This window comes from Schistocerca nitens, chromosome 8, assembly GCF_023898315.1.
Source record: "Schistocerca nitens isolate TAMUIC-IGC-003100 chromosome 8, iqSchNite1.1, whole genome shotgun sequence".
NCBI classification, from domain to species: domain Eukaryota; kingdom Metazoa; phylum Arthropoda; class Insecta; order Orthoptera; family Acrididae; genus Schistocerca; species Schistocerca nitens.
Window position 1 is genome coordinate 66,517,870 of NC_064621.1, and position 25,870 is coordinate 66,543,739.

The 25,870-nt window shown below is 42.4% G+C and overlaps 1 protein-coding gene across 1 annotated transcript in view; it reads right to left on the reverse strand.

The window, feature by feature from the left end:
- The window catches only part of LOC126199389 (sodium- and chloride-dependent glycine transporter 1), a 629,023-nt gene that overhangs the window by 80,843 nt on the left and 522,310 nt on the right, over positions 1-25,870 (reverse strand). The window lies entirely within an intron of this gene.

The window sequence follows — 25,870 nt, forward strand, 5'->3', positions numbered from 1 at the left end:
ACACAGTGGGCTATCTGAAATGCTTATTGAAACTAACACCCAAAACGGATGTAATAACTCATCCAGTAGCTCTCAGATATGATCCTCACAACAACAACAAAACAGGTCTGCTAATTATTCATCAGAGAAAAAAATCAGTATTGCTGCAAACGTGTGTAGGAAGAGACAGACTGTAAATTTTGAAATGGAATGGCTGGAAAGAAACAAATATAAAGTTCAACGTCTATACCTGAACAACTGAGACAACATTCAGATTTGAAATAGGCTTATCTGTTTGATACATATGGTCAAAATTAAAAAAAATAAAAAATAAGTAGAGTAATAAATGGACAAACAAATAAAATAACCAGCATCGTGAAGTGAAAGAACCAAACAAGAACAGACAGACAATTAGGGGTCAGTATGTGAGAATAAACAAGCAAAAAGGAAGAATCAGAAACACAGCTGGCAAGCAAAATTTCAAACCAACAAATACAGCAACAACACTCTGGTTATTAGAAAGAGATTGGTCAAAAAAGACTATAAACTGACAGTGCCAAAACAAAGCAAGAGCATACATACATCTATGAACTGGAGTGCGAATAGGAAGAAGAGAGAAAAAGCAGTATACTAGTGATCTGAATATAAACTAGAGGTATGTGCTGCTGTAAACAGGACATACAGCTACCAACTTGTGAATGAAACCGACTTAAAAAATGTATCACCATGATGTACAAACCCTGCATAGTCAATCCGAAATGGTAATATCATGCCGCATAAATTTTTTTACAAGAAGAATACACCAAAGGAAACACAAGTTAAAGTTTTAGCTGCTAAGATACACTGCAACTATTAAAAAAAAAATAAAAATAAATAAATAAAAATAAAAATAAAAAAAAACCTCTGAAAATTGCCAGATCAATAGTCCACCAGGGGCAGCCCTTCCATAGCTGTAGCAGACAGCACTTGCACAAAATGGTGGGCATGTATCCTCAATTGATAGTACATCAGTAAAGAGACAAAATGGCACAATGCAATCATGATTTGTACAGTGAATTTCAGTTTCCACTCATAATTTCTCTGACACAACTGTTTACAGCCCGCATCTCGTGGTCGTGCGGTAGCGTTCTCGCTTCCCACGCCCGGGTTCCCGGGTTTGATTCCCGGCGGGGTCAGGGATTTTCTCTGCCTCGTGATGGCTGGGTGTTGTGTGCTGTCCTTAGGTTAGTTAGGTTTAAGTAGTTCTAAGTTCTAGGGGACTGATGACCATAGATGTTAAGTCCCATAGTGTTCAGAGCCATTTGAACTGTTTACAGTTTTTATTTATTTGAATTTGTTACTCATTTAATATCCATAATAATTAGCTGTTGCCTTTACAGTGTCAGTAAGGTTAACAGTAGAGATAAAACAATTTTCTTTTTGTTTTCTTCATATATGCTTGCTAATAGCATTTGTCTTTATGCAGGTTCCAGTGTTTTACGTAACTTCCACTGAGGACCTACATATGTGTCATTTATTAGTTAATTTATTGGACATTCATTCATATGATGTGGACATTTCATTAGAAATTGCGGAGACAGTAGAAGATATAGGAAATAACTCTGACAAGTCCATAAATTGTGGTTTGAATGATGATTGTTGAGCTAATTAAAGTCCAGAACAAAAATGCAGTACATTCCTAGCCCAAATAAAACATGTACAGGTAATAACTCTCAATGGCAAAGAAGAGGCTCTAAAGTTTTTGGTTAAATGAAGAAGAGAGAAAATGCATGAAATTAATTGGTGTGCAAAGCCCGTTTTGTTTCATAATTACTGATCGTGAATTGTATAAATAGAATAAATATTTACACAAGTTTGAAATATACACCAAAGTGAAACTCACACAAGTGTGAAAGAAAAACTATTTGAAAGATTTAGGATTGCTTGTGAGAATTAACACACCTTTACCGAGAGAGATCTATGAGACTGCACATTGTGAATTGCAAGTGAAATGAATATTAGTCATTTTCAGGGTTTTGCAACCTGTTTAAACAGATTCAGGAAATTATGTGGAATAGGAAGTTGCAAAATTACAAAGTTCCCTTCAAGTCAATGTGTGAAGGAGATGTGATTAATAGGTAATACTATAGAGAAATTTGTAGCTGATGTGAAGATCAAGCTCTTTGTTACCCCCTAACATGCTGTGTTTAAAGCCAGTCAGTTATATTTCATGCAAAAACTGTGCATGAGCTGCATTTTATCATTTTGAGTAAAGAGACAGCCATTTGTGCAGTCAATGAATGCTACAACATATTTGCATACAATAATGCCAGTGATAAGTATCAGTGGATTACTATTTACACAGCTTTATATCTGTCTTCAGGAACCTCAAGGCAAATTAGGACCAAAAAATATAAAAAATATTGTTTAGTTCCAATAATCTTGTAACTGACATAGCAAAATCTGGAAAAACGGGAGAGAATTATTTTCAACATTAGATCTTGAATATCTTCTTACCAGATTCAGAAAATAATTCACTGCTTTTGTTGGTCTCTTGATCTGGACATAATGACATCTCAGTCTGTAAGAGGACAAAAAGACTTAATATAATTCGCATTCCACCCGAATTAATAGTGTGATTCAGACTGATGATAAAGAAATTATCTGACAGTGTAAAGCTTTCTTTTTTTAGAAAACTGTTGCACAATACAACTTCTAATAGGTTTTTGTTATTTCCAATTTATCAGTGGAGCAGTCTTGTTAAACTTGAGTCCTCTGCACATTGTCAGTTTGCATCACCGTGTTTTAACAATCTGATCAAGTATGCCTGGAACACAGCACAGTATGCAGATCAACAGGCATGGCCATTTCTTACTTTATGCTAATCCTGCCTAAATAAAATTAGTAATTGCTGTGAAGTGCCTGAATCCATTAATTTTTCTGTCATCGGGCCGACAAATTAAAGTCTCGATTTATGGAAGTCATCTGTAATGTAACATCATATGCTGCCTTGATTATCTTTCCTTGAGTAACAAGTTTAGCTGTCACTATGAATTGCATGTTGCACAAAAAATTGATGATATGCAGCATTTCAGGTATGGTTTACATGCTTAAAATTCATGTGCTTGCACTTTGGTCTTTGCATGAGATGGTGCTATGTTCTATTGGTACGGCTGTGTCTGCTTATTCGCCAATTTGCATGTTAAGGCAGGATGAGCTGTATAAACCATTGTTATAAGTGGTTTTTTTAAGTACTTGCAGTGTGCCTTAACAGCTAAAATTTTGACAGTAAATTTCTTTTGGTGTATCTTTCCTCTGTGAAAAATTCCCGGATAAGTTTTGACGTGTCAGACTGAACCACTCCCTTGTATGATTGATGAAATTAAAGCACTACTAACAGGTGAGCTAAAGGATATATCAGTAATATGCATTTCTGATTGCTGGCTTAACTCTGAACTAATTCAACATGCAAAAATAACTAATTTCATTTTGTCTTTTCACTGTTGTAGGAATAAAATTAAGCACAGAAGCAGGGTTGGATGGTGATTTATATATTTAGTGAATACAGATTTTAAGCAATGGAAAATCTGGGACGGAATAACAACAACATGAACTACGATATATTGCTACTCACCACAGAGAGGTGGCGTTGAGTGATGGACGGGTAAGTTTAACAGTAGATTGTCAGATAATATTAAGCTATCAGACATAACCTTTCTTCAGATGTAGAAACACATACACACACATTGCCACTGTTGTCTCTGAGTGCTGAGGTCCGATTGTGGTGAGCAGTGATGGTACAGAAGACGTGTTGGGTGGGAAGGGGGAGGGATAGCAGGGTGGGGGGGGGTAGCAGGGTAGAGGTGGGGGAAGATGATGTAGTTCTGCCTGTAGGAGTATTAAGTGTTGTATTGGAGACAGGATGGTGGGCTGCTAGGCACAGCATTGGGAGGCTGTGCTAATGGGAGAGGGGGAGGGCCAGAGGAAGTGAAGGAGAAAAGGATTATGCAAGTGACCTTTGTGGAGATAGAAGGCATATGTGATGTTCGAGGTGGATGATAGTACTAGTGAATGTTGAGGCTAGGTAGTTATGGGAATAATAGATGTGTTACAGGGAGAGTTCCGACCTGTGAAATCCACAAATGCTGGTGTTGGTGGGAAGAATATAAATGGCACAAATTTGAAGCAGTAGCTGAAGTCAACCATATCATGCTGTGCAGTATGCAAGTGGGTGGTCTAGTTGTCTCTTCACCATAGTTTAGCAATGGTTGTTCATGTGGACTGACAGTTTGTTACTGGCTGTACCCACATAGAAGGCAGCACACTGGTTGCAGCTAAATTGGTAGACCACATGGCAACTTTCACAGGTTGTCCTGTCTTTCATGGTGTGATAAATGCCAGTCACAGGACTGGAGTAGATGGTAGCAGGAGGATACCTGGAACAGGTACTGGACCAAGGCCTGCCTGCCAATGCCTCATCGTGTGAGTTGTGGTGACTAGCAGTCTGTCCTGATTCATATTGAAAATATAGATTTCATTATCCTATCTCACTTAACTCAAATGAATGCCAAAAAGGACTGTCAGACTGCAGCTATAAAAATTACTAAGTTCAACTTTATTACTGCTATAGATTACCAATCACCATCAGGAAATTTTGAACCTTTCCTAAATAAATTGTAATCATTACTAAGAAGTAATTGAAATTAAAAGCAATTTGATAACTTGTGGAGACTTAAAAGACTGACTTTTTATAAGAAAGTAGAAACAAATGTCCCTTTGGAACATTGCTACATCCTACAAATTAAATGAAGTAAATGCTGCTACCTGAGTAAAAGAGAGTGAAAGACATTTCTGTATCAGCTTTACATTTGTTTCTAGTCATGGACAGTTTATACAGCATTTCACTAAAAATTATCACTGTAGCTTTTGTGGCAATTTATTATCTTTAAGCACCACATGTAGATACTATAATTAGGATAACATATAAAACAGTCCAATGGCTTACTAAACAAAAAAAAGGGGTAACAGGTTTATGAACTTAATAACCTAAATGAATAATGTAACACCTTTATTAATATATTAAGTTGTTACTTTCAAATTGCATTGCCACAGAAAATTATAACCATAAGGAGCAGTTTATTAGGTTGATGGGGGATTATTTCATAGTGTTTTTGTTTTGCATGTTAGTATTCTTTTTGGCATAGGTTTATTTATTGATTGTAATTTTTTATTTGTACTTCACTGTTGCTATTTGAATTTATGTGTCACCATTTTGTCATTTGGAGATAGTGAGTGGAGCTGAAGAGACTAGAAAATGGAGTGCCAAGTGGAAAAATCTGAACATTTCCAATATATCCTTCAGTCTGAGTTCAGCTGAGGGCTAACAGCAGTGGAGGCAGTATAAATATTTGCACTGTGTATGGGGATAATGCCACTGGAAGGATAGAGTATGGCAAGGAAATGGTTTTCTCATTTTGAGGAGGATCATTTTGACATTACTGACTCTCCTCGTTCGGGAAGACTTTCAAGGTTTGATGAAGACCTTTAAACACATTAATCCACAATGATCCATCTCACTGTACTCAAGACCTGGAAAATGTGATGAACTGTTATCATTCCACCATTGTATGAAATGAGGAAGATTCAATAACTGAGTGTAAGGGTACTACATCACAAAAATCAAAGGGTGACCATAGATGCATCTCTCCTTGCTCATCATCAATTGGCTCTGACCATTTCTACCCTGTATTGTTACTGGTGTTGAGAAATGGTGTCTTTGTGTTAACACAAGGAAAAGAAAGCAATGGTTGGGCCCAAACAAAGCAACAACTGCCCTTACAAAGACCTGCATGCATCCACAAAAAGTATTGTTACGCATCTGGTGGAACAGCAGCAGGGTGGTGTGCTATGAATTGCTTCCCTGTGGTGTAACCACCCCTACTGATATTTGCCGGCCGTGGTGGCCAAGCAGTTAAAGGCGCTACAGTCTGGAACCGCGCGGCCGCTACGGTCACAGGTTCGAATCCTGCCTCGGGCATGGATGTGTGTGATGTCCTTAGGTTAGTTTGGTTTAAGTAGTTCTAAGTTCTAGGGGACTGATGACCTTAGAAGTTAAGTCCCATAGTGCTCAGAGCCATTTGAACCTACTGATATTTATTGTCAACAACTGAGACATCTTGCAGATGCAATCCAAGGACAATGACCAGTAAGCCTGCATGAAGTAATGCTACTCCTTGGCCATGTCTGCCCGCATTCTGCTAGACTGACAAGAAACACCACACAGGAGTTGGATTGGGAAGTAATTTCCCACCCACCTCATTTGCCTAATTTTGCACCTTCAGATTCCAGCATTTTACACCCTTTATCAAACAGCCTTCAAATAACTTCCTTACTGGATGAACATGAGCTACAAACATGGCTCGACAAGTTCTTAGCCTCAAAACCATGTGATTTCTGCAGTCACGGAATTGAAAAGTTACCCCAGCATTGGCAGACTTTTGTAAATAGTAAAGATGAATATTATCAATGACTAAAGTCTCTTTTATGTGCAGCTTATAGAAAAATTCTATGAACTTATGCAGCAATCTAACAAAATAAACAGTTGGTTCACAAGGGAAATAGTGGTTCATGTAAGAAGAAGAGACTGCTACATAAAATGTGCAGCATGAATATTTTCTCACTTGAATTATATGTCAGAAAAAATAATTCATAAAGATATAAGTAATTTAACAAATAAAACAAAGGTCATGTAGATGGTTACAAAAAAAGAAACTTGTGATAACAGAGGATCATATAAAAATATAACATTAACACAAGAAAGTAAAAAAGTAACGAACTCCTAAGAAGTCGCTAGCATGTTTAACCTCCTTTGCAGTAGCTAACATATTTAACCATTTTTTCACAGGTATTCCAGATAATATAAAAAATTAAACATAATTAAGAACACCGAATAAAATAAATAGTCTATGAATATTTATGAAATACATCAGCAATGTCATACACCACAACACCACTCCTTTAATACATTTACACGTTTTTTTGAAATTTTCCCGAATTTCTCCGTCCTTTAACGTGTTTTAGCGGCAACACAACCACCTAACCTTCATGCACATCGCTGTCTACCAACCCAAGTTCACCATAGGATCAACTTAACCAACACTTTTTCGCCTTTTTTCATACCAGATCTCCAGTTACTTTCTATTTCACCCTTATCTCTCCCCATATATTTTTACCTTTCATTTTCATTTCAACCTCATGTTACACTTTCCACCTTCTAATACCATGTCACCCTCACAACACCCCCACAACGACCCCATTAAGTTTTATTTACATTCCCTCCGCAAACATGCCTTCACCCTAGCCAGATTATGCTCGCATATTTTATTTTCTCAGGCTTGTCTGACATTTGGCATAACCCCCAAAGGCCTCACACTTAAAGTTCCCATCTCTGGCTGCAACCCTTCTTTCCATCAGTCCCTATACCAGTTCCAAACTGAACAATCCATTGCCCTCACCCACCTAATCCTTCACCTACACATCAACTCAGCCAATGAACACACCCGTCAACTCCTATCCTTAATAAAAGTCCTCAATCTTTCCTCTCCCACATCCACACTGGCTATTCAGAGCATCCTCCTACAGGCCAACCGCAAATTAGAACAGCATGCCACCCTTCACCTCAAAAAACTATCCAATCTCCTGGTTTCCCACCTCCGGAAAGGCAACTCACTCACCCTTCACAATCTTTCCAGCAAACCTCAACCACCTCTCAATGCACACAAACCCAGTCTCTCCCATCTACACAGTCTCCCACTTCCAGCTCCACTCCCTCCAAAACCTCAAAATTCCAATCAACACAATCTGGCACCACAACACCCTAATTCAGTAGTTAACCTTTCCTCCAAACCTCTCTCCCAATCCGAAACCTCTGTCCTATCCAAAGGCCTCACCTTCAGCCCCACTCCCAGATTCAACCAAACAGCCCTCGTCAAAGATTTACTGTCCAACACTCATACTCTCTGCTGGAAGTATCACTTTGCCACGAAGAAAAATGATCCTAATCCTACCCCCAATGATCCAACTCCCCAAGACACTATCAAAATTGAACCCTGCCTGGAACAGTTCCGTCCTCCGTCACAGCGGGACCCACCTCCTCTTCCTCAAAATCACCCTCTCCAAACCTTCCAGGAATTTCTGACTTCCAGCCTTGCCTCTCAATCCTTCTTAAAAAACCTTAATCCTACTCCCAACATCACCACTGCTGAAGCCCAGGCTATCCGTGATCTGAAGGCTGACCGGTCCATCGTCATTCTTCCGGCGGACAAGGGTTCCACGACCGTGGTACTTGATCATCGGGAGTATGTGGCTGAGGGACTGCGTCAGCTTTCAGATAACACCACATACAAAGTTTGCCAAGGTAATCCCATTCCTGATGTCCAGGCGGAGCTTCAAGGAATCCTCAGAACCTTAGGCCCCCTACAAAACCTTTCACCTGACTCCATCAACCTCCTGACCCCACCGACACCCCGCACCCCTAACTTCTACCTTCTTCCTAAAATTCACAAACCCAATCATCCCGGCCGCCCCATTGTAGCTGGTTACCAAGCCCCCACAGAACGTATCTCTGCCTACGTAGATCAAAACCTTCAACCCATTACGTGCAGTCTCCCATCCTTCATCAAAGACACCAACCACTTTCTCGAACACCTGGAATTCTTAGCCAATCCGTTACCACCAGAAACCATCCTTGTAACCATTGATGCCACTTCCTTATACACAAATACCCCGCACGTCCAGGGCCTCGCTGCGATGGAGCACTTCCTTTCACGCCGATCACCTGCCACCCTACCTAAAACCTCTTTCCTCATTACCTTAGCCAGCTTCATCCTGACCCACAACTTCTTCACTTTTGAAGGCCAGACATACCAACAATTAAAGGGAACAGCCATGGGTACCAGGATGGCCCCTTCGTATGCCAACCTATTCATGGGTCGCTTAGAGGAAGCCTTCTTGGTTACCCAGGCCTGCCAACCCAAAGTTGGTACAGATTTATTGATGACATCTTCATGATCTGGACTCACAGTGAAGAAGAAGTCCAGAATTTCCTCTCCAACCTCAACTCCTTTGGTTCCATCAGATTCACCTGGTCCTACTCCAAATCCCATGCCACTTTCCTTGATGTTGACCTCCACCTGTCCAATGGCCAGCTTCACACGTCTGTCCACATCAAACCCACCAATAAGCAACAGTACCTCCATTATGACAGCTGCCACCCATTCCACATAAAACGGTCCCTTCCCTACAGCCTAGGTCTTCATGGCAAACGAATCTGCTCCAGTCCGGAATCCCTGAAGCATTACACCAACAACCTGACTACAGCTTTCGCATCCCGCAACTACCCTCCCGACCTGGTAGAGAAACAAATAACCAGAGCCACTTCCTCATCCTCTCAAACCCAGAACCTCCCACAGAAGAACCACAAAAGTGCCCCACATGTGACAGGATACTTTCCGGGACTGGATCAGATTCTGAATGTGGCTCTCCAGCAGGGATACGACTTCCTCAAATCCTGCGCTGAAATGAGATCCATCCTTCATGAAATCCTCCCCACTCCACCAAGAGTGTCTTTCCGCCGTCCACCTAACCTTCGTAACCTCTTAGTTCATCCATGTGAAATCCCCAAACCACCTTCCCTACCCTCTGGCTCCTACCCTTGTAACCGCCCCCAGTGTAAAACCTGTCCCACGCACCCTCCCACCACCACCTACTCCAGTCCTGTAACCCGGAAGGTGTACACGATCAAAGGCAGAGCCACGTGTGAAAGCACCCACGTGATCTACCAACTGACCTGCCTACACTGTGACGCATTCTATGTGGGAATGACCAGCAACAAACTGTCCATTTGCATGAATGGACACAGGCAGACAGTGTTTGTTGGTAATGAGGATCACCCTGTGGCTAAACATGCCTTGGTGCACGGCCAGCACATCTTGGCACAGTGTTACACCGTCCGGGTTATCTGGATACTTCCCACTAACACCAACTTATCCGAACTCTGGAGATGGGAACTTGCTCTTCAATATATCCTCTCTTCCCGTTATCCACCAGGCCTCAATCTCCGCTAATTTCAAGTTGCCGCCACTCACTCCTTACCCGTCATTCAACAACATCTTTGCCTCTGCACCTCTGCCTCGACTGACATCTGTGCCCATCTTTGTCTTTAAATGTGTCTGCTTGTGTCTGTATATGTGTGGATGGATATGTGTGTGTGCGAGTGTATACCCGTCCTTTTTTCCCCCTAAGGTAAGTCTTTCCGCTCCCGGGATTGGAATGACTCCTTACCCTCTCCCTTAAAACCCACATCCTTTCGTCTTTCCCTCTCCTCCCCTCTTTCCTGATGAGGCAACAGTTTGTTGCGAAAGCTTGAATTTTGTGTGTATGTTTTTGTTTGTTTGTGTGTCTGTCGACCAGAAATAAGAGGTCAACAGTAACTAGCACTTATGGGTGCTTTAATTGTATGCCAAGTGAGACAGACGTGAAACAGGAATCAACAGTAGTAGTTATTGAATAATTGAAAGCTACTCACATAGTCAATTATAAGATTGTGTTGTCAAAGCTTGAAAAGTACTGAACAGTATTCAAGGTCTGTTCAAAAACTGGATAAATGCAATCACAGTTTTAAGCTCTATTGATATAGCTGCTCTTTGATTCACATTTTTGTTAGATATTCCATGTTTTAAAATGTGCATGCATTCATGTCTGTACTAATGTAGGATGTTATCAAGTATATGTGGGAATATTTATTCCCACATTGACACTTCTAATTTCCGCACCAGCCACACCGCTCTCATTGCCATATGACAATGAATGACTCACCACCCACAACTGAACCGCAGCCAACAGTGCAATTAACAGGGTGATGATAAAACCCCCACCCTTCTGGCAATGTTATCCTCTACTATGCTTTGCACAGCTAGAAAGTCAGTTCGTCCTTGCACAAATGTCGGCGGATGAGGCTAAATACACCTATGTGGTTCCAACGCTCTCAGGGGACCTATCAGCAGAAGTGCCCAAGGTTACACTAACTTCCCTGCAATTGCAAATGACAGAACTGACCACACAGAACCTGTGCTGGTACTGCAAGAAGTTTGGTAATGATGAGACATCTTGAAAGTGGAAACATGAATCAGATACCTTAGTAGCAACAACAACTTCTATTGCAAACATGCACGAACTTTTTGTAATGGCCCGTGATACAGAACTACAATACCTGGTCAATGCAGGGGCAGGAGTGCCAATATACCCAGCAAACAACCTACCATACCGTACCTGTGATGACTGCTGTTTATTCGTCGCTAATGACTCCAGGATTAGAACATACAGTCGAGTGACATTATCCCTTATCTGGGCCTATGCTATGTGTTTGAATGGCAATTTACAGTGGCAGATACACTGAAGAGCCAAAGACACTGCTGTAGGCATATGTATTCAAATACAGAGATATGTAAACAGACAGAATGGTCAGCAACGCCTATATAAGACAACAAGTGTCTGGCACAGTTGTTAGAATGGTTACTGGCACTACAATGGCATCTTATCAAGATTTGAGTGAGTTCGAATGTGGTGTTATAGTTGGCGCATGAGCAATGGAACACGGCATCTCCGAGGTAGTGATGAAGTGGTGTTTTTCCCATACAATCATTTCACGAGTGCATTGTGAATATCAGGAATCTGGTAAAACATTAAATATTTGGCATCACTGCAGCTGGAAAAATATCCTACAAAAATAGGACCAACAACAACTGAAAAGAATCATTCAATGTAACAGAAGTGCAATGCCTCTGCAAATTGCTGTGGATTTCAATCGTGGGGCATTAACAAATGTCATCGTGTGAACCATTCAATGAAACATCATCGATATGGGCTTTTGGAGATGAAGACTCAATTGTGTATGCTTGATGACCACATGAAAAAAAGCCAAAAAGCATTACGCCTTGCCTCGGCTCGTCAACACCGACTTTTTACTGTTGATCACTAGAAACATGTTGCCCAGTCAGATGAGCCTCGTTTCCAACTGTATCGAGTGGATGGACGTGTACGGGTATGGAGACAACCTCATGAATCCATAGACCCTGCATGTCAGCAGGGGATTGTTCAAGCTGATGGAGGCTCCGCAATGGTGTGGGATGTGTGCAGTTGGAGTGATATGGGCCCCCTGATACATCTATATATGACTTTACAGGTGAGACGTACGTAAGTATCCTGGCTGATCAGCTGCATCTATTCATTTCCATTGTGCAATCTGACGGACATGAGTAGTTCCTGCAGGACAATGCGATACCCAACACATCCAGAATTGCTACAGAGTGGCTGCAGGATCACTCTTCTGAGTTTAAAGACTTCTGCTGACCACCAAACTCTCCAGACATGAACATTATTGAGCATATCTGGAATGCCTTGCAACATGCTGTTTAGAAGAAATCTCTACCGCCTCATTCTCTCACGGATTTATGGACTGTCCTGCAGGAGTCTTGGTGTCAATTCCATTCAGCACTACTTTTCTCTCTGGGGCCCTACGCAATATTAGGCAGGTGTACCAGTTTCTTTGGCACTTCATTGTATATCACAGCCTATTGTCGGAGCAGATTTTTTGTCCTTCTACAACTTATTGTCAGTCTGCAACATTGGCTATTAATATATTTGACTACTAAACTGCATACACCAGGAAAAGTCTGTTGTGTCATCCCGCCAGCTGTATACACTGTCACGGGTGGTACACCATAGAAACAGTTAGTGGAAGGGTACCCAGAGATCACTCAGCAGTCGCTTACTCTCCAACTTGTCAAACACACAACCATTCACCACATTTTGACAATGCCTGGGCTGCCAACTCATGCTCAGCCTGGACATTTGACATCTGAAAAGCTAAAGGTGGTAAAACAGGAATTTCGCAGCATGCTATCACAAATATCTGCAGAGTTTCTAGTTGCAATTGGGCAGTCCCAATTCATGTCGTGCCTAAAAGGAAGAATGGATGCTGCCCCTGCTGTGACTATTGCCAACTCAGTGCAAGTATAATCCCAGATCAGTCCCCAGCACATAGAAGTCTTTTCTGCAAATGTTTACGGTATGACGATGTTTTCTACCATTGATTTAGTCTGAGCATACTATCAGATCACTGTAACTATGGACGACATTCCCAAAACAGCAGTGGTGATGCCATTTGGCCTGTTTGAGTTCACCAGAATGCCATTTGGACCATGTATCACAGCTCAAAACTTCCAGCAATTTATGGACAAAAGGTTTAAATTTTTACTGTGTGTATGTACTCGTACATGATTTTTGAGTGATGTCTTCATCAGAAGAGGAGCACTTATGGCATTTGGACAAGTATTTGACCATTTACAGGCACGTGGACTAGTAATTAACCCTTCCAAGTGTGTTTTTGGTGAGAAAGAGGTGCAACATCTAGGATATTTGGTGAATGCACAGGGTATCCCACCACCACAGAAAAAAATAGAGGACATAAACAAATACCCCCAGCCCATCACAGTCAAAGAACTACGATGGTTCCTAGCTGTTGTAAATTTCTACTAATGGTTCATGTCACACACTGATATCTGCACTGTTGAATGAACTACTTAAGTGCCCAACAAAGCCTAACCACAGAGTGCATTGGACTAAGGAGGCAGACACTGTGTTTCAGGCTGTGAAAACAGCTATAGCAGAAGCCATCCTATTAGCACAATCGGTCACATATGCTCCACTTGTGCTCATGGTTGATGCTTTGTCCACTGCTATTGGTGCTGCACTTCAGCAAAAGATTGATCAGTATTGACAGCCCATTGCATTCTATCATCATAAGTTGTCACCATCTCAGCAACACTGGGCAATGTATGAAGATGAGCTGTATACTGCTTACGCTGCTGTGAAAAAATTCACACATGCTTTAGAAGGGCAGCAGATCACCATATATACGGATCATAAGCCGCTTATCTGCACCTTTAAAGTAAAACTGGAGAAAACATCACCTAGGCAGCTGTGACACTTAGATTATATCAGCCAGTTAATGACCAGCATTGTGTATGTAGAAAGGATGCTGAATATTCCTGCTGATGCACTTTTGTATATAGAAACAGTGAATGCAGTAGCAGATGACACTGCACATGTGGAAGCAGTGACAAATGCCATTGATTACAATGCCCTTGTGCATGCACAAAAAACTGATAGTGAGTTGCATGATTTATTGCAACAATCGAAAGGACTGAGGTTACACCTTGTGACATTGCTTGAAGCAAATGTAGAGTTATATTGTGACATATATACCCATTTGGATCACAACAGTTCAGAGAACAAGCAATAGCATTAATGCACATTCTGGCACACCTGGGAGTAAGGGGCACTACAGATTAGTCATTGCCAGGTATGCACAATGACTGCAGAACGTTTGTAAAGCAATGTGTGGTGTGCCAGAGGAATAGAATCAGGTGGTATATAAAAACACAGTTAGGGGCATTTCTTCTGCCATATCAACATTTTGAGCACGTGCATGCTGGCATCGTAGGCCCACTCACAGCTTCAGAAGGCTACAGCTATTGTCTCACAGTGGTAGACAGGTTCACCAAGTGGCCCGAGGCATCTCCAATGAAGTACGCATTTCCAATGAAGGGCATCACGGCAGGAACTGTAGCACAAACAACTTTTTGTGGCTGGATTAGCCAGTTTGGAATCCTGCTGAAAATCATCACTGATCAGGGATGAGAATTTGAAGCCTATGTCTTCAGAGCATTGACCATGTTTTTAGGTACAAAGTGCTAAGGCACCATAGCGTACCACCCTGCATCAAACAGTATAGCTGAGCATCTTTATGGGCAGTTAAAAGCACCAATGAGATGTCATGCAAAACCAAAATGGACAGAGACACTGCCTGTCATGCTTTTAGGTCTATAAATGTCATTTAAGAGTGATCTGAAGAGTACAGCAGTAGGAATGGTATATGGACAAACATTATGCCTACCTGGAGAGTTTTTGCACAGCATGGCAGATGACACAATCACTGCCTCAGACTTTGCCACCCAATTAAAAGAACATATATGCCCAGAATGAGATTTTCACTCTGCAGCGGAGTGTGCGCTGATATGAAACTTCCTGGCAGATTAAAATTGTGGGCCTGTCCGAGACTCGAACTCGGAACCTTTGCCTTTCGCGGGCAAGTGCTATACCATCTGAGCTACCGAAGCACGACTCACGCCCAGTACTCACAGCTTTACTTCTGCCAGTATCTCGTCTCCTACCTTCCAAACTTTACAGAAGCTCTCCTGCGAACCTTGCAGAATTAGCATTCCTGAAAGAAAGGATATAGCGGAGACATGGCTTAGCCACAGCCTGGGGGATGATTCCAGAATGAGATTTTCACTCTGCAGCAGAGTGTGCACTGATATGAAACTTCCTGGCAGATTAAAACTGTGTGCCCGACCGAGACTCGAACTCAGGACCTTTGCCTTTCGCGGGCAAGTGCTCTACCATCTGAGCTACCGAAGCACGACTCACGCCCAGTACTCACAGCTTTACTTCTGCCAGTATCTCGCCTCCTACCTTCCAAACTTTACAGAAGCTCTCCTGCGAACCTTGCACACTCCACTGCAGAGTGAAAATCTCATTCTGGAAACATCCCCCAGGCTGTGGCTAAGCCATGTCTCCGCTATATCCTTTCTTTCAGGAGTGCTAGTTCTGCAAGGCTCACAGGAGAGCTTCTGTAAAGTTTGGAAGGTAGGAGACGAGATACTGGCAGAAGTAAAGCTGTGAGTACTGGGCGTGAGTCGTGCTTCGGTAGCTCAGATGGTAGAGCACTTGCCCGTGAAAGGCAAAGGTCCCGAGTTCGGGTCTCGGTTGGGCACACAGTTTTAATCTGCCAGGAAGTTTCATATCAGCGCACACTCCACTGCAAAGTGAACATCTCATTCTGGAAACATCCCCCAGGCTGTGGCTAAGCCATGTAGCCGCTATATCCTTTCTTTCAGGAGTGCTAGTTCTGCAAGGTTCGCAGGAGAGCTTCTGTAAAGTTTGGAAGGTAGGAGACGAGATACTGGCAGAAGTAAAGCTGTGAGTACCGGGCGTGAGTCGTGCTTCAGTAGCTCAGATGGTAGAGCACTTGCCCGTGAAAGGCAAAGGTCCCGAGTTCGAGTCTCGGTCGGGCACACAGTTTTAATCTGCCAGGAAGTTTCAACATATATGCCAGTTGAGACCAAATAATGTCTAGAAATCAGTTGGAAAGACACTCTACCATTTTTCCAGAGCTAGACAAGTGCATGCAAGTGTTATTAAGCATGCAGAGCCTAAGCCATTGCAGCCACCATATGATGGACTGTATCCAGTAGTCAGTAGGGCCAGCAACATCTTCCACATAATGATCAATGGTACACCCACCAAGTCGCATCAAGTTTGATCAAGCCAGCTTTTCTGGATACAACAGACATTACAATGACCATGGAGTGCAAACCAGAGAAGATATAAAATCAGCAGCAAGAGGTGTTCTTGTGCTCCATGAGCACCACAGGCAACCAGGCACTGTGACACCAAGACCAATGTTGAGGATTACTATCCTGCTCCCTGTTAGAACCACTGACTCATGTGACACACCACTCGGTGTTATGAAAGAAGTAGTTACAAGGGATGGACCATGTGTGAAATTCAATCTGCAGTATTGTTAGCAATAAAGGGGGGGGGGGGGGGGAGTCATGTAGCAACCTGTTCAGATGTTTTGTCCTTCTAAATTTACCAGGTGTACCAGTATGAAATGAGTGTTAAGATACAAATGTGTCGATAGTGAACATTTGTTGTGAATGAGCCTTAATTTTTTTTTGTTTGGTTGGGATGACATCTGTCAAAGATATTTAGTATACATCAAGTCATGGAACAAACAACATCATATGTTTTCATCATGTTAACAATGCCGAATTTTGTACCAGAAAGTGATGATCTGCGGAAAGCATTAATTTTTTGTTTTCATTTGAAAGAAAGTGCTGCAGAGTCACATCGAATGCTTGTTGAGGCATATGGTGATCATGCTCTATCAGAAGCAACATGCAAAAGATGGTTTCAATGGTTCATAAATAATGATTTTGATGTAAGAAACGAAGAACGTGCAAGACCACCAAAAAAGTTCGAAGACGCCGAATTGCAAGCAATATTGGATGAAGAAGATACTTTGAGTCAGAAACAAATGGCAGCAATACTAAATGTTACACAACAAACAATTTCTGACCGTTTGAAAGCTATGGGAAAGATCCAAAAGTGTGGAAAATGGGTGCCACATGAATTGAACGGCAGACAGATGGAAAACCAAAAAACCATTTGTCAAAGTTTGCTTCAAAGACATGAAAGAAAATCAACTTTGCATCAAATTGTTACGGGCAATGAAAAATGAATTTATTTTAAGAATCCTAAACGGGAAAAATCATGGTTTAATCTGGGACAACCATCAACATCGACTGCAAAACCAGATCGATTCGGCAAGAAGACAATGCTCTGTGATTGGTGGGATCAGAAAGGTGTGGTGTATCATGAGCTTCTAAAACCCAGTGGACCTGTGAATACTAATTGCTACAGACAACAAATGATCAATTTGAACTATGCATTGATTGAAAAAAGACGAGAATGGGCCAGAAGACATGGCAAAGTAATTTTTTTACACGACAATGCACCTGCACACAAAGCAAAACTGGTTCAGGATACAATCAAAACACTTGGCGGGGAGTTGCTACCCCACCCGCCGTATTCACCAGACTTGGCACCTTCCGACTACCATTTGTTTTCATCAATGGGACACAGTTCTATTGGCGTGGTGTCCACAAATTGCCAGAAAGGTGGTCAAAATGTATAGAAAGCAATGGTCAGTACTTTGAATAAAATGTTTTTACTTTTCAATCCAAAATTAGTGTTTCTTTTTCACAAAAAAAAACAAAAAAAACGCTCAATTCATACTGGTACACCTGGTACAGTGGTGCATAAATGTTCCTTGCAGTGACAGTTTTAAACTATACTGATATAGTTGCTCTTTGATTTACATTTCTGTTAGGTATTCTGTGTTTTACATTATGCATGCATTCATGTTTGTACAGCTGTAAGTTGCTATCGAGTACATGTGGGAATAAATATCTTATTTTCTCCATATTACCCACAAGTTCCTCCCAAACTGTTCATAAGCAAGCAGTAGGCACCAAGCACATTATTTCTGGAAACTTATCAAAGTACAAAACTGTCCAATTTCTGTCTGCAGAGCACTTCTCTTTATTTGCAAATAACTGGCTTCAGGCCTTTACCCATTTTCAAATCATTCATTGTAGTTACAGAGTAACTTTTTGATATGGAATTACGAGTTCACAGTCATAACTCACTGAGAACTTACAGCTCCATATTGACAAGCTATTCTGTAACTGTAACAAATAATGATTATCTGAAAATAAAGTGAAGCAATCTGCAGACTGGAATTGAACAGTTATGTATAAATAAGGATTGTAGACACTTTGTAATGAAGAATATGTCTAGTTTTGATGAAATTATCAGAGTATAATCTAAATAAATACGGTCTACCTTAACGATCAGTAATGGGACCCCTTCTGTTCATTCTTTATTAATGATTTGACATTAGATGTGGATGCTCAAAATACCATCTTATTGTGCATTTTCAACTTTTCATGGAATAATGAATAGTCCAAAAATTTTGGGCATGCAGCTGCGCAAATAAAAAAATTAAATAAAAATTTTATTTTTGTGGCTGCATGCCCGAAATTTAATGGACTACCATCTTATTTGTTGAAGGCACCATAATTCTGCTGAAATGTAAGGGAGAGCTATCACACTAAAATTCCACAATGCTCTAAACAAGGATATGTGCATCCCATTTACCTTTATCAAAGATAAACCAGTAAACCAGTTTGTATGATGGTAATCCCAAAAGTAAGGTCTCCTATTTTTTTTATAAGTACGTAGACCTGTTTATTTCTACAATGGTTTACATCAGTTTACAGCTTGAACATTTAGCTATTTTTCAAATAATCACCATTTCTGTCGATGCATTTTTGTAGATGCTGTGGCAGTTTTTGTATGTCCATGTCGTACCAGCCCACCACCATGCTGCGAAGAAGGAAGCTGCCACCGGCGTGATTGTTGCTTCATCTCAGATGTAAAGTGGTATGCCCAGGTTTTGTCACCTGTGACAATTGAGTCCAGAAAGTTGTCCTGTTTGGCTGCAAGGCAGCGAAGAAATGTGCAGGAAGCATCAGTTCATTGCCGCATGTGGTCCTCAGTCAGCATGTGTGGCACTCATCTTGCACACACCTTCCGGTAGTTCAATGTTTCTGTTAAAATTCTGTGAGCGGTGCTTCGGGAAACCTCAGGAACCAACATCCAGAGATCATCCAGGGTCATCTGCTGATCTTCATGCATGCTTTGCTCAACCTTCAACACTGTCTCCTCAGAAATTGACACTCCTATGTTCATCGTGAATTTCGGTCTGACCAGCTGCAATCTCTCTACACCACTTACGAACATTTTTGACATCCATGCATGACTCACCATACGCTTCCGTCAATTGGCGATGGATTTCAATTGGCGCAGTGCCCTTTGTGTTCAAAAACCGAATAACTGTGCGCAACATGAGTTCTGTACTTATAAAAAAATAGGAGAACTTACTTTTGGCATGACCCTCATAACAGCACGTAATCCAAATTCTTAGGATTATGGTTGAAAAGCAATGCAAAATGGGATAAGCATATAGAACACCTGAACATAAAATTGAGCAAGACCTGCTACCTTCTTTGCTCAGTAAAAGACTGCTGTAGTGAGGAAACAGTAGAGACTGCATATCATACCAATTTCATTCTCATCTTAAAAATACAGGGTGTGCATAAAGTCTGGGAACACTTTCAATTATTTATTGCACAAGAACTAAACATTGACAGATGTCATTCATATTGCATTTTGAAGAGAAACTCTGAAAGTTTTTCTTTTTACAAACATTCGATATGCAAACTATTAGTGACCTGACAGATGTCAATACAGTAATCTACATCTACATCTACATTTATACTCCGCAAGCCACCCAACGGTGTGTGGTGGAGGGCACTTTACGTGCTACTGCATTACCTCCCTTTCCTGTTCCAGTCGCGTATGGTTCGCGGGAAGAATGACTGCCGGAAAGCCTCCATGCACGCTCGAATCCCTCTAATTTTACTTTCATGATCTCTTCAGGAGGCATAAGTAGGGGGATGCAATATATTCGATACCTCATCCAGAAACACACCCTCTCGAAACCTGTGCAGCAAGCAACACCATGATGCAGAGTGCCTCTCTTGCAGAGTCTGACACTTAAGTTTGCTAAACATCTCTGTAATGCTATCACGCTTACCAAATAACTCTGTGATGAAACACACCACTCTTCTTTGGATCTTCTCTATCTCCTCTGTCAACCCGATCTGGTATGGATCCCACACTGATGAGCAATACTCAAGTATAGGTCAAACGAGTGTTTTGTAAGCCATCTCCTTTGTTGATGGACTACATTTTCTAAGGACTCACCCAATGAATCTCAACCTGGCACCTGCCTTACCAACAATTAATTTTATATGATCATTCCACTTCAAATTGTTCCGTACGCATACTCCCAGTTATTTTACAGAAGTAACTGCTATCACTGTTTGTTCTGCTATCATATAATCGTACAATAAAGGATCCTTCTTTCTATGTATTCGCAATACATTACATTTGTCTATGTTAAGGGTCAGTTGCCACTCCCTGCACCAAGTGCCTATGTGCTGCAGCTCTTCCTGCACTTCGCTGCAATTTTCTAATGCTGAAACTTCTCTGTATACTGCAGCATCATCTGTGAAAAGCTGCATGGAATTTCTGACACTATCTACTAGGGAAACATTCCACGTGGGAAAAATATATCTAAAAACAAAGATGATGTGACATACCAAACAAAAGCACTGGCAGGTTGATAGACCACAAACAAACACAAACATACACACAAAATGCTGCAACTTCTCTGTATACTGCAGCATCATCTGTGAAAAGCTGCATGGAACTTCTGACACTATCTACTACGTCATATATATATATATATATAGAGAGAGAGAGAGAGAGAGAGAGAGAGGGAAACATTCCACGTGGGAAAAATATATCTAAAAACAAAGAATATGTGACATACCAAACAAAAGCGCTGGCAGGTTGATAGACACACAAACAAACACAAACATACACACAAAATTCAAGCTTTCGCAACCAACGGTTGCTTCATCAGGAAAGAGGGAAGGAGAGGGATAGACGAAAGAATGTGGGTTTTAACGGAGAGGGTAAGGAGTCATTCTAATTCCGGGAGCGGAAAGACTTACCTTAGGGGGAAAAAATGACAGGTATACACTCGCACACACACATATCCATCCACACATATACAGACACAAGCAGACACATTTAAAGACAAAGATGGGCAGAGATTTCAGTCGAGGCAGAAGTGCAGAGGCAAAGATGTTGTTGAATGACGGGTGAGGAGTGAGTGGCGGCAACTTGAAATTAGCGGAGATTGAGGCCTGGTGGATAACGGGAAGAGAGGATATATTGAAGAGCAAGTTCCCATCTCCGGAGTTCGGATAAGTTGGTGTTAGTGGGAAGTATCCAGATAACCCGGACGGTGTAACACTGTGCCAAGATGTGCTGGCCGTGCACCAAGGCATGTTTAGCCACAGGGTGATCCTCATTACCAACAAACACTGTCTGCCTGTGTCCATTCATGCGAATGGACAGTTTGTTGCTGGTCATTCCCACATAGAAAGCTTCACAGTGTAGGCAGGTCAATTGGTAAATCACGTGGGTGCTTTCACACGTGGCTCTGCCTTTGATCGTGTACACCTTCCGGGTTACAGGACTGGAGCAGGTGGTGTTGGGAGGGTGCATGGGACAGGTTTTACACCGGGGGTGGTTACAAGGGTAGGAGCCAGAGGGTAGGGAAGGTGGTTTGGGGATTTCATAGGGATGAACTAAGAGGTTACGAAGGTTAGGTGGACGGCGGAAAGACACTCTTGGTGGAGTGGGGAGGATTTCATGAAGGATGGATCTCATTTCAGGGCAGGATTTGAGGAAGTCGTATCCCTGCTGGAGAGCCACATTCAGAAACTGATCCAGTCCTGGAAAGTATCCTGTCACATGTGGGGCACTTTTGTGGTTCTTCTGTGGGAGGTTCTGGGTTTGGGGGGATGAGGAAGTGGCTCTGGTTATTTGCTTCTGTACCAGGTCGGGAGGATAGTTGCAGGATGCAAAAGCTGTTTTCAGGTTGTTTAGGGATTTCGGACTGGAGCAGATTCGTTTGCCACAAAGACCTAGGCTGTAGGGAAAGGACCGTTTGATGTGGAATGGGTGGCAGCTGTCATAATGGAGGTACTGTTGCTTGTTGGTGGGTTTGATGTGGATGGACATGTGAAGCTGGCCATTGGACAGATGGAGGTCAACGCCAGGGAAAGTGGCATGGGATTTGGAGTAGGACCAGGTGAATCTGATGGAACCAAAGGAGTTGAGGTTGGAGAGGAAAGTCTGGACTTCTTCTTCACTGTGAGTCCAGATCATGAATCTGTACCAAACTTTGGGTTGGCAGACCTGGGTAACCAAGAAGGCTTCCTCTAAGCGACCCATGAATAGGTTGGCGTACGAGGGGGCCATCTTGGTACCCATGGCTGTTCCCTTTAATTGTTGGTATGTCTGGCCTTCAAAAGTGAAGAAGTTGTGGGTCAGGATGAAGCTGGCTAAGGTAATGAGGAAAGAGGTTTTAGGTAGGGTGGCAGGTGATCGGCGTGAAAGGAAGTAGTGCTCCATCGCAGCGAGGCCCTGGATGTGCGGAATATCTGTGTATAAGGGAGTGGCATCAATGGTTACAAGGATGGTTTCCGGCGGTAACAGATTGGGTAAGGATTCCAGGTGTTTGAGAAAGTGGTTGGTGTCTTTGATGAAAGATGGGAGACTGCATGTAATGGGTTGAATGTGTTGATCTACGTAGGCAGAGATACGTTCTGTGGGGGCTTGGTAACCAGCTACAATGGGGTGGCCGGGATGATTGGGTTTGTGAATTTTAGGAAGAAGGTAGAAGGTAGGGGTGCGGGGTGTCGGTGGGGTCAGGAGGTTGATGGAGTCAGGTGAAAGGTTTTGTAGGGGGCCTAAGGTTCTGAGGATTCCTTGAAGCTCTGCCTGGACATCAGGAATGGGATTACCTTGGCAAACTTTGTATGTGGTGTTGTCTGAAAGCTGACGCAGTCCCTCAGCCACATACTCCCAATGATCAAGTACCACGGTCGTGGAACCCTTGTCCGCCGGAAGAATGACGATGGACCGGTCAGCCTTCAGATCACGGGTAGCCTGGGCTTCAGCAATGGTGATGTTGGGAGTAGGATTAAGGTTTTTTAAGAAGGATTGAGAGGCAAGGCTGGAAGTCAGAAATTCATGGAAGGTTTGGAGAGGGTGATTTTGAGAAAGAGGAGGTGGGTCCCGCTGTGACGGAGGATGGAACTGTTCCAGGCAGGGTTCAATTTGGATAGTGTCTTGGGGAGTTGGATCATTAGGAGTAGGATTAGGATCATTTTTCTTCATGGCAAAGTGATATTTCCAGCCGAGAGTATGAGTGCAGGACAGTAAATCTTTGACGAGGGCTGTTTGGTTGACTCTGGTAGTGGGGCTGAAGATGAGGCCTTTGGATAGGACAGAGGTTTCGGACTGGGAGAGAGGTTTGGAGGAAAGGTTAACTACTGAATTAGGGTGTTGTGGTTCCAGATTGTGTTGATTGGAATTTTGAGGTGCTGGAAGTGGGAGATTGAGTAGATGGGAGAGACTGGGTTTGTGTGCGATGAGAGGAGGTTGAGGTTTGCTGGAAAGGTTGTGAGGGGTGAGTGAGTTGCCTTTCCGGAGGTGGGAAACCAGGAGATTGGATAGCTTTTTGAGGTGGAGGGTGGCATGCTGTTCTAATTTGTGGTTGGCCTGTAGGAGGATGCTCTGAACAGCCGGTGTGGATGTGGGAGAGGAAAGATTGAGGACTTTTATTAAGGATAGGAATTGACGGGTGTGTTCATTGCCTGAGTTGATGTGTAGGTGAAGGATTAGGTGGGTGAGGGCAATTGATTGTTCAGTTCGGAACTGGTATAGGGACTGATGGAAAGAAGGGTTGCAGCCAGAGATGGGAACATTAAGTGTGAAGCCTTTGGGGGTAATGCCAAATGTCAGACAAGCCTGAGAAAATAAATTATGGGAGCGTAATCTGGCTAGGGCGAAGGCATGTTTGCGGAACGAATGTAAATAAAACTTAATGGGGTCATTGTGGGGGTGTTGTGAGGGTGACATGGTATTAGAAGGTGGAAAGTGTAACATGAGGCTGAAATGAAAATGAAAATAAAAATATATGGGGAGAGATAAAGATGAACTAGAAAGCAACTGGAGATCTGGTGTGAAAAAAGGCGAAAAAGTGTTGGTTAAATCTGGGCTATGTTGATCCTGTGGTGAACTTGGGTTGGTAGACAACGATGTGCAGAAAGGTTAGGTGGTTGTGTTGCCGCCAAAACACGTTAAAGGGTGGAGAAATTCGGGAAAATTTCGAAAAAACGTGTAAATGTATTAAAAGGAGTGGTCTTGTTGTGGCAGATTATGAAAATGAGGCTAACAATTGTCTGACGAAGAAATAATGACGTTAAACCTTGTGGGAAAGGCTAAAAATGATCAGTGATGTGGGAAAAATGGAAATGGAAATAAAGCAAAAGTTATTAGACCTAGCCAAAATGGTTGTTTAATAGGTGAAAGGAACTGTTTGTGAACTAGAAACGGTGGATTTTATAGCAGCGGTAGTGTTGAAAGCGGAAAAAAAAAATTTATCCGTGATCTGAAGGCTGAACGATCCATCGTCATTCTTCCGGCAGACAAGGGTTCCACGACCGTGGTACTTGATCGTCGGGAGTATGTGGCTGAGGGACTGCATCAGCTTTCAGACAACACCACATACAAAGTTTGCCAAGGTAACCCCATTCCTGATGTCCAGGCGGAGCTTCAAGGAATCCTCAGAACCTTAGGCCCCTACAAAACCTTTCACCTGACTCCATCAACCTCCTGACCCCACCGACACCCCGCACCCCTACCTTCTACCTTCTTCCTAAAATTCACAAACCCAATCATCCCGGCCGCCCCATTGTAGCTGGTTACCAAGCCCCCACAGAACATATCTCTGCCTACGTAGATCAACACCTTCAACCCATTACATGCAGTCTCCCATCCTTCATCAAAGATACCAACCACTTTCTTGAATGCCTGGAATCCTTACCCAATCTGTTACCCCCGGAAACCATCCTTGTAACCATTGATGCCACTTCCTTATACACAAATATTCTGCACGTCTTTCGTCTTTCCCTCTCCTTCCCTCTTTCCTGATGAAGCAACCGTTGGTTGCGAAAGCTTGAATTTTGTGTGTGGTCCCATAACACTCCCCTGTGGCATGCCAGAGGTTACTTTAACGTCTGTAGACGTCTCTCCATCAATCAAATTCTTGCCATACCTGCCCCAGGATGGCATCATCGACTGTGGCAGTCATTTCACATATTCTCTCCTGGAGCTCTGCTACATCATGTGGTAGAGGCGATACACACACGAGATCTTAAATGTGTCCCCACAAAAAAAAAAAGGTCGCACAGAGTGAGATCTGGGGATTGGTGAGGCAATTTCATGAAACAGCTATCCCCTTCTGTAGCACGGCCGATCCATCAATGCAGCAGCTCCATGTTCAGGTACCCATGAATTTCATGATGAAAATGGGATGGAGACCCATTCTTCTAAAAGATGAATGGAGAGTCCAATTGCATTTGAGGCATCAGCCATTGCTGCTGCAACATCCAGT